Source organism: Phaenicophaeus curvirostris, chromosome 10, assembly GCF_032191515.1.
Source record: "Phaenicophaeus curvirostris isolate KB17595 chromosome 10, BPBGC_Pcur_1.0, whole genome shotgun sequence".
In the NCBI taxonomy this organism is placed as follows: domain Eukaryota; kingdom Metazoa; phylum Chordata; class Aves; order Cuculiformes; family Cuculidae; genus Phaenicophaeus; species Phaenicophaeus curvirostris.
In genome coordinates this window covers 12301852-12314929 of record NC_091401.1, presented here as the reverse complement: position 1 = coordinate 12314929, position 13078 = coordinate 12301852, and positions in this window count along the sequence as shown.

Genomic DNA, 13078 nt, shown 5'->3' with positions numbered 1-13078 from the left:
GTAGTTTGCACGCTTTCCAGGCCGTTTGCGCTGCCATAGAAAGCCCTGGGCAGCAAAGTGACTCAACTTCAGTCTCGAGTCAGGTATTTACTGGAGAAGACGCTGTGCTAGTTTAAGATGTGACTGTCATCCAGATGTTTGTCATCACGCTGCAGCAGATCTACAGTCAGCCCCATTGTGTAGCGGAGCAGACTGTATAAAAAAATCATCAGTGTTTAAATACCAGCGGAAAGTCAGGTGGGTACCCTCACATCACTCCTACCAGCTATTACTGACCTGCTGCCATTGCACTGAAACACATGAGGAGTGCCCGGATGATTTATTCTGACATCTGAGCTGTACCAGGAAGAGAGTAATTTTCAGTTTACGGATGGCAACAGACGCCTTCAAGTGTCACAGACCCATTTCTACAATGACCATGTGACTGGAGCCTCAAAAACCAGTCATTATTTTAGAGGCTGTGGGTAAACATCCTCTTCCAGACTTGGCTCTCCAGGCTAAAAATGCTAGGCATATGGAATGGGCATTCCCAGAAACCAGGGGTCTTCCTGTATCTCCATAAATTGGAATTGTGCTGCTGTTTTCCTAATCTGCCTGAGACAAACTGTGCTGGTTAGGGCAAGTCTGCCTTTGTCAGCTGTTTGAACTAACCCAGCAGAACTTGCCTGAAGCAGAGTGGCATGCATTTATTCCCCTAGCTACACCTTTTTGGCAGAGTTGTGTCAGTGGTAACTCCTTGCTATAGGGAAAATGCAAAATGGGAGGTAGAGGGAGCAAGACTTTCAGCAGTCAAAGATGTTCGCAAAGTGGTAATGGCACATGTCCACAAAGTATTTAAGCACGGTGCATAGTACAGCTGTTCATCTCTTTTAGCTCTGTGTAAAGCCTGTGAACCATCCATGAAAAACACAACTGCCCTTCAGCCATTAAACAGCTCTCAACTCACAAGGTTTAGTTCAATGCAAAAAGTGATCCTTTAATAGATTTTATACCACATCAATAAATTCAGACAAGACATCCCCTTAAACCATGAGATTATTGCTACTATCTTTACTACACTGTCATCTAAGGGTCAACAAACAGTACCTGTATCTGGTACCAGGCATCACAAAAATAACCCAGGTAGTCTTCTGCAAAAAAGGTCACACATTATGTAGATACAGCAGATTATGGGGAAGGTGTAGCAGGAACGAAAGTGTGTTTTCAGGAATGGGATTACAGTTTGTGGACTTTCAGTATGAAAGAAGCCCTAAAGCAAATGAGAACAACCCCCCCCCCCCCAGTACTCTGTATCTTGAACCTTCTGTGAATGTGCATAATTCTTCACAATGAGGGTGGTGAGGCACTGGCACAGGTTGCCCAGGGAAGTTGCCCCATTCCTGGAGGTGTTCAAGGCCAGACTGGATTGGGCTTTGAGCAGCCTCATCCAGTGGGAGATGTCCCCACCCATGGCAGGGGGTTTGGAACTAGGTGGGCTTTAAGGTCCCTTCCAACCCAACCCAACCTAACCCAACCCATTCTATGATTCTATGACACAATCATTATGTACGCATTTGTCTCTTGTGCAGAGAGACCCATAGGCTTGGTAAACCCGGCCCATGTGTGCTGAGCCTCACTTTTAAACAGTCAGGACATGGACGCAAGGTAAGGATGAAGTTTTGAAATCAATAAATTGTTTCTTTTACCTAAATAAATAACATCCTTATAAGAGGGCATGACATGTTAATACTTGGTAGCACCAACCCCTTTCCATGAAAAGGTTAGAGTTTCTCAAGACATTAAAAGACAAGTGCAGAAAAAACAAGATCATAGTGGATAAAGAGCTACACTAGAATAAAAATCTGCATGTAAGGCCATTTTGCCAGAATGGGCATATCAGAAGTATGGCAAAATATTCCTAAGATAAATGCAGTGTATATTTTTAACAGTTCATTGTTACTGATGTACTTTACACAAGCCTGCTGTGTTGATTAAAAAAAAAAAGATATTTGAACAAGCAGTAAAGTCTTTTTCAGGTGATACTCAGGCTCACAATTGCATTTTTTAGTGTCTCTTTCTAATCCAAATTCTTTCTAGGGATTGAAATCAGTTGTGGCCAGACCTCAAGGCGTATTTGGCTCCAGCTGCCTGTTTAGAGGATGTTTTATTCATGTCATTACTAAAATAACTACTTTGATTTAAAATGCTGTTAGAGAGTCTGCAGGTTCTGCCCATCTAGCATAAGGCAAGCAATAGTCCTCAAATGAGCTACGTTGTGTCTAGCACTCTTGAAAATTGTTTTGTATCACACGCATTGATGATATTCCTTAATTTGAGCAAACAGCAGCTTTGATACAACAGCATAGAAAATCTGAATCTGCAAAACTCTTCTGTTTCAGTGTGGAGAGAGAATACTAGTAAATTTGAGACAGGCAATAAGAATTATTGCTGGGAAATAATTTAGTTCTTCTCAGTTCAGTGGGATGTCTAGCTGGGAGTGGAGGAACAAAACAGATCCTGTAAATTTCTTAACTATAATCTCCCTCTGCTGCTTTTCTGTTTTTTTCTAGTTAAAGTGCTGTAACTACTAGGGATAGGCATGTGCTATCATCACAAACCTTTTTCAGACGATGACATGGATGCAGTTCTATGCTTCATTACTTTCTATTGATATCAGGACTGTAGCATAAACAAACAAAAAGGAGATGAAAATGCAAAACAATCACCATATTCTGGCATTTTCAAAGTGATACGGTATCTTTTTTTAATCCAGATCACTTTACTTCTCCTCCAATGTACTTTGAAACCATTGTAAGGGGTATTTCTGATGTCTCTGCTATGCAGGACAGCTGTATGTATGTACATACACTAGAAACACTTCCAGTCCACTTGCCTGTGCAGAAAGAGTGTTTATTGCTAAGGCTCCAGCCTCTGTTCCTTGAGTCACTGAGCAACTATTCCCTCGCAGTGGAAGAGGTGCAGCAGCAGGGCCAGTCTTCTCCTGGGACGGTGGCACACAGGGTCACCGACTTGTTGGGAGGAGCAGGGCTGTCTCTCCTGACACCTCTCTTCCCCAGAGCCTTAAGTTCTCCAGATGGGGTACACAGAGGGGTCCAGCTCCCCGTGTCCCAGCAGTTGGTTTAGCAGAAGAAAGGCCATCTCCACCTTCCTACAGCCCCTGTGAGAGCACCCAGCTGCAGCAGCCACCTGCGGGAGGGGTCAAGGTGTGCCAGTACCCTGGTTTGTCTGCCACCACCTCCACTCTCTCGAGGGTCCCACCAAGACCAGGCTGACCTACAAGCCTGGCAGCCAGCTCTCCGACCTCAGTGTTTCTGAGCATATCCACTGCCAGGTCCAGGCACCGAACACTTTCCAGGGGTACACAGGTACTGAGTGGTGTTTCCTATTTGTTTTCCTTTCCTTTCTTAGAACATCATTTTGGATCTAGACACTCAGAGTTCCCCCTTTTGTGACCTTGCCATCAATCCTCCTGCCTTTAAGAAGGCTCTTAATTAACTTGAAAGGGCTTGGACTCAGCTTAGCTAAAGACCTCCAAGAATTCGCCTCCTCAAAGATTTCCAATTTTATCTCATTTTTTAAAATCTTAGCAGAACAAGAATTTAACAATGAAATACCTGTGGGATAAATGTTAACTGCAAGCCTTGTCTCCAGTAACGGGTTGTTCAAGTAAATTCTAGGGTAGTCCCAAGGTGTTGTGAAAATAACAGGAGCAAGGCTTGTGCTATTGCAGCCATTTCCTTGTCAAAATGCTATCACAGTTTAGCAACTGCCAGACATCAGCCAGCAGTTCAGCAAACCTCGCTTAGTTTGCAGATTTCTTAAAACCAGGAATGCCAAAGACTTTTCTTCTGCCAAATTAAGCAAAGTCAGCCAAATGGAAAGGTGTAAATCCTATCCTTTTGCATGCTGAGCGCCTCTAGCCATTCTTAGGACCTGGCAGAGATTGAAGTTGCTTGCTATTAGCAACAAGAAAAAGCAGGAGGAAAAATGACAGCTTCTAAATTAAACAAACAAAACTTTTCTAGCTGAATTTTAAAGAAATGTATGTTTCTTTCACACCTAGTGCTCAATACATGGACAAGTTTAAGTGGGCAGCTGGAAAAGAACCAAAGACTTACATGTACTTACATTGCTAAAGGAAAGACTGCATTTTTGAAGGCATCCCAAGGATCCTTGAAGACATTGCTCACTCCATTTCTGGGCCAGCTGGACTATTAGAAGTTGGGAAGATTTTTCATCCAAGTGGAAAGTCCTAAAGATCAGTTCACAAGCCCTGTCAATCAGCCTAATGTTGGCCCAGCTGCCACAGGAGAACCAAGTCTAAAGAATTTTGAAATTAGTAAAAAGGGCGATTTATTTAATTGTAGATTTTCACTCAGAGAAAGTAGCATGGATTTGATTTGTTTGTCTGTTTTTTTTTTTTTTTATGTAATGCTGCTTTCACATATCAGAACTGCCCTGACTTCAAGGGCTTCTTCTTCCGAACGGTCAACCATCCAAAAAAACCCTTATTGAAATAGATCTGTTCCCCTTAATAACATATTCAAAACACTTGTTTCCCCATGGGTAAGAGAACACATATATAAATGCATTTCTGAAAGGGAGAGGAATGATTCAAAGTGACATGTTTATTGAAGTTGTGTGTGCTGTATAGCAAGCATCTCACATACAGGAGCTGTGGTGTCACCACACATGCTTGGGTCCCAGCAAATACAGGATTGGGCTGTTTAAAAAGTGACATATGGTGCTTACTAACAAGAAAATATGAGAAGAAATGCTATGGTATTCCAGACTTGCATTTTAGTATTTATAGGAAAGCATCCAGGAAGAAGGAAGGAACATTGAAGTCTGTCTCTGCAGACTTTGCCAGACTCCTAAGAAACTCTCTAGGAAGCCAGTGTGTTCCAGAGAGGGCTAAACAGCTGAAAAAACCACGTGGTGAAATAGATGCAATTATTTCCATCAGGAAAATTATTTTTCTAGTCATATCTCTCCAGAGCCAAAGCCATTAACTCTCCCTCTCTCTCTTCATGTCCTCTTCCACTTCTGCTCTCTTTCCTAGATACTGACCACCAAGAAACCAAATCCAAGCCAGCCTTTCCTGCATTGAAATCTACACCATACCAACCAATCCTTTACATAATTCTGCCAGGCTCTTTCCACGTGTGTCAGAATTAGCTTATGCCATTACTTTTAGGATTTTCCTTTCTGCTGAAAACTCTTTGCACCGACCTTTGTGACTCCCTCCTCTGGTCTGCAGCTGCTCCAGCTATCAGGGTCTTTGGAACTGCCACAGCATTCACACATACACTCACACACACACACACACATGTATATATATTTCTTCATGTATTGTCAGTAGCGAGTTTTAGTTTGCTTACCAACAGTACATTGTTTTAGACCTCCTCCCTCATTCATAGTACCATATATATTAGTGACAGGTATCTTATGGAGGTCTTCTAAACTTGAAGCTTAAATGTTTAATTAAAACTTAAGAAGCCTTTTAGGTCTGCTTGTGTGCAACATCCATCAGAGCCCAGCTGCTGCACGTGGGAAGGCAGTGCCAAGCTGGCTGTCAGATGCACACAGTACCCTATCAGACTCATTGTGGAGAGTGGCTTCATCCAACATCTCACTTCTGCAGCCATAATGAAAAAAGGCATCTACTTGAAGTTGGCAGGAATTTAACTATTAGAGCAGGATTTTAGTCCCATTGTTTTCTTCTTGGCATTACATGATGGATGAAATGCAGAGGATTATGCTCTGTGTTTTAATGAAGACCTGTGGCCATGGCAGATATTCTCATTCAAGGATTTGCCAGGCCTACAAGAATGACTTGACTTGAAGGATTGTGTGTCCGAACACACAGATTACCCAATAATATCTGTACCATCCTGACGCTCATCAGTCCTGGTCCTATGAATCAAGAGCTCTGCTGGGTAATCCTGCATCTTAATAATATTTAGGTGACAAGCACAGATTTGAAAGATTCTTTGGGATTACTTTGCCCACAGAAGTGCTCTGATGGTTGATGGCTGTTGAAACAGCCTCGTTTTCCTTTTGTTTAAGCATTGTGCAAGGAAATGTTTGCAATGCACAAGGAGATGCAGGGGTCATAGGAATAATCGTGAACATGGGACAGATTTCCAGACACTTATGCCATAAGCAATACTTGTCAGACAAGTCCAAAGCCCAGGCAGACTGTACAACAGCAATGACCTTGCTGCCCAGGACCAAGCACTATTTTGGCATCAGAATATTCCATTGCTATTCTCATCTCTTACTCTCAAAGATGGGAATCAAGGCATATAGCTGAGGATGTTAGTCTATGTTAGAAAAAAAACAGCCTTAAAAGGTAGTTTAATGTTTCTTACATATTTAACAATTCTCTCACCCTAGATTAGGAAGTAAGCAATCACATCTTCTCTTTAACACACATATTTACAGTGAGGCGAGAGAAGACATAATGCCTGTTGCCCAAGAAGCTCCACCAAGTTCCATGGATGTTATCGAAGGGGAAAATGAGGAATGAAGCTGCTGGCTTAGGGGCAGCAAGAGGAAGTCTGGTAAGCAGTGCAAGTCAATGTGTTTTTGTCACTGCAATGGCCAATCCTTTGAAAGACTTGTTGCTCTAGATTTGGGTTGGTTTTACCTGTGATATTCCTTCCTGCATTTCTGCTTTCAGCTGTAGTAAAGATTATAGCAACTAGCCTATACACGTTACTGGACAGCAGGATTACTGTTGTTTTTAAAGTGTTACACCATCAGGCAAGCTATTGGGACAGAACAGCTGGACAAGTAGGAGCTAGCCTCCTCCCAATTAGCTGCTTGGTGGTTCTACTTCTCAGCTAGAAACTCACATCTCTCCAGTTTTACATGTGTACTTGCTTACTTCAGCTAATGAAACAAGGTCCAGAATACAGATCTGATGGCCAGGAGCTCTGGAGTTGTACGCTGGATCATCTCCCCTATATCACATTGCACTCTGCAGTGCTTTTCTCTTTGCCCTTAGGAAAATTTTTCACAGAAAGGGTCACTGGACACTGGAACAGGCTGCCCAGGGAGGTGGTTGAGTCACCATCCCTAGAGGTATTTAAGAGATGGGTGGATGAGGTGCTCAGGGGCATGGTTTAGTGGTTGATAGGGATGGTTGCACTCGATGATCCAAGAGATCTTTTCCAACCTAGTGATTCCACGATTCTGAAAAATGCAGACAGCACCATTCACCTACATTCCGAGTATCACTCGAGCGACGCTCTGGAGAGATGGTACAGCATACCTTAGTAACTGATGTTTACTTTATACAGTGTGCAGGCTCATCAAGCAGAAAGAAATTAACATTTTAAAACTAATTAACAAACTAGTTTTAATTGATTTCTCACAAATGCTGCTGGTAAAGGACTGCCTGGTCCTTTGGGCTCCTCCTCAGCCTGTCAAGTCTTCCCTAGCAGCTCGTGCGTTCTGCATGCTGTCACAGCTACCCTGTGGCACAGATTTGCCCAGCGAAGGTTCACTTGGAGCTGGGTTGTTTGCATTGCAAGTGCTTCAGAAATACTCAACTTTCCCTTACCCAGAAGGCTATTCTTTTAGAGTAGGAAAAGAAACACAAAAGCTAGCCAAGCAGCAACAAAGGAGGGAAGCAAAGCTGCAGCACGCTCCTTGAGGGGCTGCAGGCACTACTGTGCATGCAGCAGAGAGGACAAATTACTCCAGCAGCTCCTGCATACTTTGAAACAGTTACATGCACACAGGCAAATTACAATGTGCTTCCCAGCCACAGAAACAAAATGGTGTCTCCATATTATTCCACGCAGCTGAAGTTGGCACTGCACCACTGGTGAACTAAGTTCATATCACAGTACAGCTCCTAGTTTACATGTGCATATATACATCATCCAGCTTCACTAATTCCACAGCCGTGTTCACCCAAGCACTTGTCCCGCCCCTCCATGAAAGACTGGAATGTGGATTTTTTCCCTTGTTTTCAGCAGTGAATGCAACAGCCCCAGTCAGGAAGACAAGAAACAAAGTTGGCACACAGAGAGCAGTAAGTGGTTACCTGCAGTTGCAAACTGTTTTTAAAAGGCCAATGGCTTTTCCAGATTTGGACAGCTTTCTGCTACATCCATCATGAGGACAATGCCTGTTTCCAAGCATATGACAAATCTACACTGGAGCACAGGTCACATGCACACTAGCTGGCCAGTCCTGATCCTACTAGCAGCTTAGAGCTGAGCTCAAGCTATCTGTCCTGCTTCTTGGACAGATTTTACAGTCTTTGTCAAGTTCTTTGTAGCTACAATTAAACTGCTTCATCTGCTGGGGCTGAACTGGTTCACATGTACTGGAGAGGGCCACAGGTAGACTTCCCTATTCCAAACAAAGTGGTCTTTCAACAAAATGAGCCTTTTAGCAAATAATTAATCTTAAAATAAGAGAGACATTTATTCCTTAGCCTCACTCAAAGACACACTACAGAGAACCATTTTTGATGAAACCAAGATGGTGCAAGTCAAGAACAGAAAACACTGTGTTTGGCAAAACTAATTATCAGAGTGTAAAAAAAAGTCTTGGGGAGAATTGCTCCACATCTAATATTAAAATACCTCAAAATGTCTGGGGTTCATATCAGTGCAAAACTGAGCACAAATCCAAAACAAGGACAAATCCTGCAGTTGGTCCTTAAATAACCTGTAGGAGCTAATGGATGGCCACAGTACATCACAAACAGACCAAAACATGGCAGGACATTTGAAGTAGCTAGCCTGGGCTGGTAAGAGTTATTTTTTTTACCATTGCTAGTTTACAAAATGATACTTTCTGTTCCTGAATCACCCACAGCGAAAGTCAGACCAACAGTTTAAATTTTAGGATGAATCTTTTTCATCATCTAATGGCAGCTATTTGGGCTATAATGCTCTGATTTGTGCATTACAACGTTGATTGTACAGAGATACACAGGGAAGACAGAATACATAATAAACATTAGAAAGTTCATTAGAAGGATCATTTCTGTTGTTTTCTTGGTAGTGTAGAGCTCAGCTCTTCTCTGCCCTGCACATCATGTTGACCGACTGTGCCTCTCAAGTTTGTTCATCATTAATTGGTTGCAAGGGGGTGGTTTAAGACTGGAAGGAAAATTATGGAGATCTTTGGATAATCCTCCAAAGGTACCTGCAAGAATGGCAGCCACTCACTCATCACACGATGCTGCTGCCCTCATCCCTACCCAGCCCTTCAAGGGCAAATGGTTGGCGAGTCAGGTGCTGGTTACATCATCACCAATACCTAGAGTTTTGAAAGGAGAGATCAAAAAGGAGATTACAGTTGTAGGTGGAGATGTGGAAAACAGAAGGCTACCTTCAACTACCTCTTATTGCTTGCTATCAGCTAGGCTCTATCTGAGTTTCTTATCTTGCCACTGCACCCTACCACAGGCAGGCAGGTCACTTAAGTTCTCCAGTTAAGCCCTGAACCCTCACAGAGCCCATTACAAAACATTAAGCTGCCCTAACAACCACCCAGCACCTATCGCCTTCCTCACTCCTGATCACGGCACCCCTCCCCGTGTAGGAGGGACATGAGACTTCTTCCCACTGCAGTTTTAAAGACCACAGCTATGCATGGGCATTTCATTCTTTCAGGGTCCCTTTTCCTTCCATTTTACTAGAAACTATATTTGAGCCTTCAAAATTACATGCTTTTAACTTGTTAGCCATCCTTGATTGAACATTTAAAAACTCCTGTTTACTAGCACTTCTACTTGACAAATCTACCGTTTTCTTAGAGCTCCTTAGCCCTTTGGACCTCTTTAGTATCAGTATCATGGAATTCCACTGGATTTTCCATGAAAGCTTACTACTCCCTTTTTACCACTCCTTAATTACCTACAAACTTTATGTCCCTTACTTAAGTAAGGGATATTTTTTTTGTTATACCTCATCCTTTTCCCGAAGTGCATTGCTGTCAAAGCTCAGGTCCAGTTCTTCTTGGGTGTCATGGGAGCTGTAGTCCCCTGGAAACTGAGACCGTGCTGGGCTTGAGCCTCTCCTCAAGCTGTAGAACAGTTTGTCCCTATCAACAAAAAAAAGGATGCTATACCTCACCTTTGCACAGATGGATCCAAGTATTTTCAGTCAAAGATACCACATGGAATATAGCTCTCAGATCTAGTTCAAATAAGAAAATCCAGAGTAAACATGCATTTGTTAATAATGGTAGAAGAAATCTAAGCATGAACTATAATTAATACTATTGCAAAATATTACTGGAGGTGGAAAAGCAGCAAGGACGCTGAATGTTACCTCTGAAGTACCAAGAAAGCATCCGTGGTAGGTGGGTCAGTGGGAAAGCTCATGAGAAAAAAAAGCGCTGTTTGATTTGAAACAAGAGCGGTTGCAGTGGAGGTAGTGCGAGAACTCAGACAGAAGGAAAGTAAAGCTATCAGTGTATTCAAAAAGATTTGCAATTTAGCAGTTACTGGTGCATTTAACACCCACAGCCAGAGGAAACCCGAGTCAATGTCTTAAGAACAAAACCTCCAGATATTTAATATGCCACAATGAAGGATCAATGGATTATTATTTCCAAAAGTAAAGCAGTCATTTCTCACAATATTAAAGCCAAATAAAGCTACTGCCAACATTTACCAGTCATTGCTGGTTTGACATTATCAGGGATGTGCTGCAAAATTGCTCTGAGTTCTTATACTGTGCCCTTGCAGCTGTACGAGTTACATAGCAAGTGACAGATGACATAAATAGCATCCAAAAAGCCCTCTTTTCAAAGCTGCTGGAACAGATATACACCACGGACCCCTCAGATACAGCTTTATTTACCAGCACAGCCTGTACAGGCTGGTGTTACACTATTCCTTCATTTGACACATGCACCTTAAAGTTTGTAGTTATTTTTCCAAAGGAGCAAGATCCCAGAAAGCAACAAAACAGCTCCTTATGCTAATAGGTTTGAGCTACGTGGCTCCAAATACAATACAGATGCAATAGCACAGCACCAAAGGTTAATGAGCCTTGGCTTTTACCCATTTTTGCATCATTCTGGACTGCATTCTTCCAGTGTCTTGGATAACTGCTACCTATGAAGTGAGCCTGGCCCAGACAGTACATACAAATGTTTCTTTGTAGCTCACTGCAGTGATGTTAAAGCTGGAACACATTTCATTAACTAGTGATCAGAGGCAAAACCACAAATAATGAGCTATTTTCTTTTTAGAAAACAAAGATATGGGATGCTAGCTCATGAATGTAAGTGATACAAGAGGCAAGTGGAAGAAAATACCCTGAGGCACATGCACAAAGGCTTTAACCAGAAAGTTTCACATGGCAAATGTACTCCCAGGATGTGTTTCTCCTTGGTGTTACATGTATTTTCATGGATGCAGCCCTGTCTTCCCCAGCTCAAAGACAGGTGCCTGGGAAGGGAAGCTCCAGGGTGGGTCATGCACAGGGAGCAAGAAACTCCATGGCAGCACAGGTAGAAAGCTAGGGGAGAGGGAGCGATGCCAAAGGACATCCAGCTCTCAACAAAATCATTCATTTCTTCCATTCCCTCCCTGGCAGTGCAGTAAAGGCCACTTGTGAACAGGTTTTGCACCCAAGCCTGTAACTTTCCCAACAGTTTTGCAAAGCCAGTTTAAATACTGTTGACCCAGGCCCCATCTCCAGCTCAGCTTGACAGGAAACCGGAGGAGTTGGGGCTTTGAAAGTTTTCTTGTGTGTAAAGCCTGCACTGGTACAATTTCACTGTTGTTCAGTTAGCCTACATTAGTGACATCTAAATTTTGCCTAGGGTCTTTAATAAGAATTCAAATATAATTGTTGGAGGTTTAAAATACATGTTTCAAAACTTGGAGCCATCCGAACTATGCAGGGCAGCACATCTTCTGTGTTTATTTTTATTGCTAATGTAGACTCTACATCAGCTGTCCTCATGGTTTGGTAGAACTGGAAGCCTACCAATACAGACTTCCTTTTTTGTTCGCATTGGTAGAAAGACAGATTATTTTTCTCTTGGAGTCACTAAAAAGTCACTGTGCAGGCTAATTCAAGACAAATGGGAACACATGGTACCTGAACAATGGATGTAAGGCTGCATTTGAAGCAAGTATGCTAAAAAGGACTGTGCTTTAGGGGTCTTTGGTAGGAGAGAGTGCTGGCATCCACTTGGAAAAAGGATTCTGTTACTGCTGTAGTATTTTGGGCTCCAGATTGCAATGTTTAGAATGTGATCTGCTCGGATGGCTATGGGAGCAGCCCCTCCACCATCACAACTAACATATGGCTTTTTGTTGTTTCTAATAATCACACAGCAGAAAGAGAAGTTAAAAGGACATCCTTGCATAGACAAAGAAAATATATGACTACATTTCCCAAGGCTGTAAAAGTTATAAATTGCTCTATCATATATTTTCATTTTTCATGTAATTGAAAAACAGGGTATAGAGTTCTTGCAGAGAGCCCATTTGTTTTGCTGCACTACCTAGAGCCCAAGAATGCTGTTTATTACTAGGTTGGTACGAGCACAACACAAGGCCAGAGGAAACTGGCTCTTGATATAATTATTTTTGTCAGGTATGGATGAGCATCTTGTTGGCAAAGGCACAGCACCCTCCTTCCAAATTGATGGATGCTTTCACACAAAGGCAGAAGAAGGATAGAATCATAGACTAGAATCATAGCATAACCAGGTTGGAAGAGACCCACCGGATCATCGAGTCCAACCATTCCTATCATGGATGCAGAATTGTATAGAGTTAGCAGCACAGCCCTTAAGTTGCTGTCTTCTCTTCCAGCCACAGTGCTTTTAGAAATTCAAAATGAACACGTACACTTGATCACTGCTTGGCCATCTTCAGCCTAACACTGGCACTGAACACACATGCTGGGTGCTCTGTCTTTGATTAGAGACTGGTAGTTATACATAGAAACAGCTGCTGGTCTGCAGAATTCTAGGAAGCACTACTTACATTGTGCCAAAGGAATAAAGAAATGTTAAACAGAGTCACACTAGAAGCTTATTATAGATTTTTCTCTTTTGCTTTCTGTTCTCTTACCTGGAA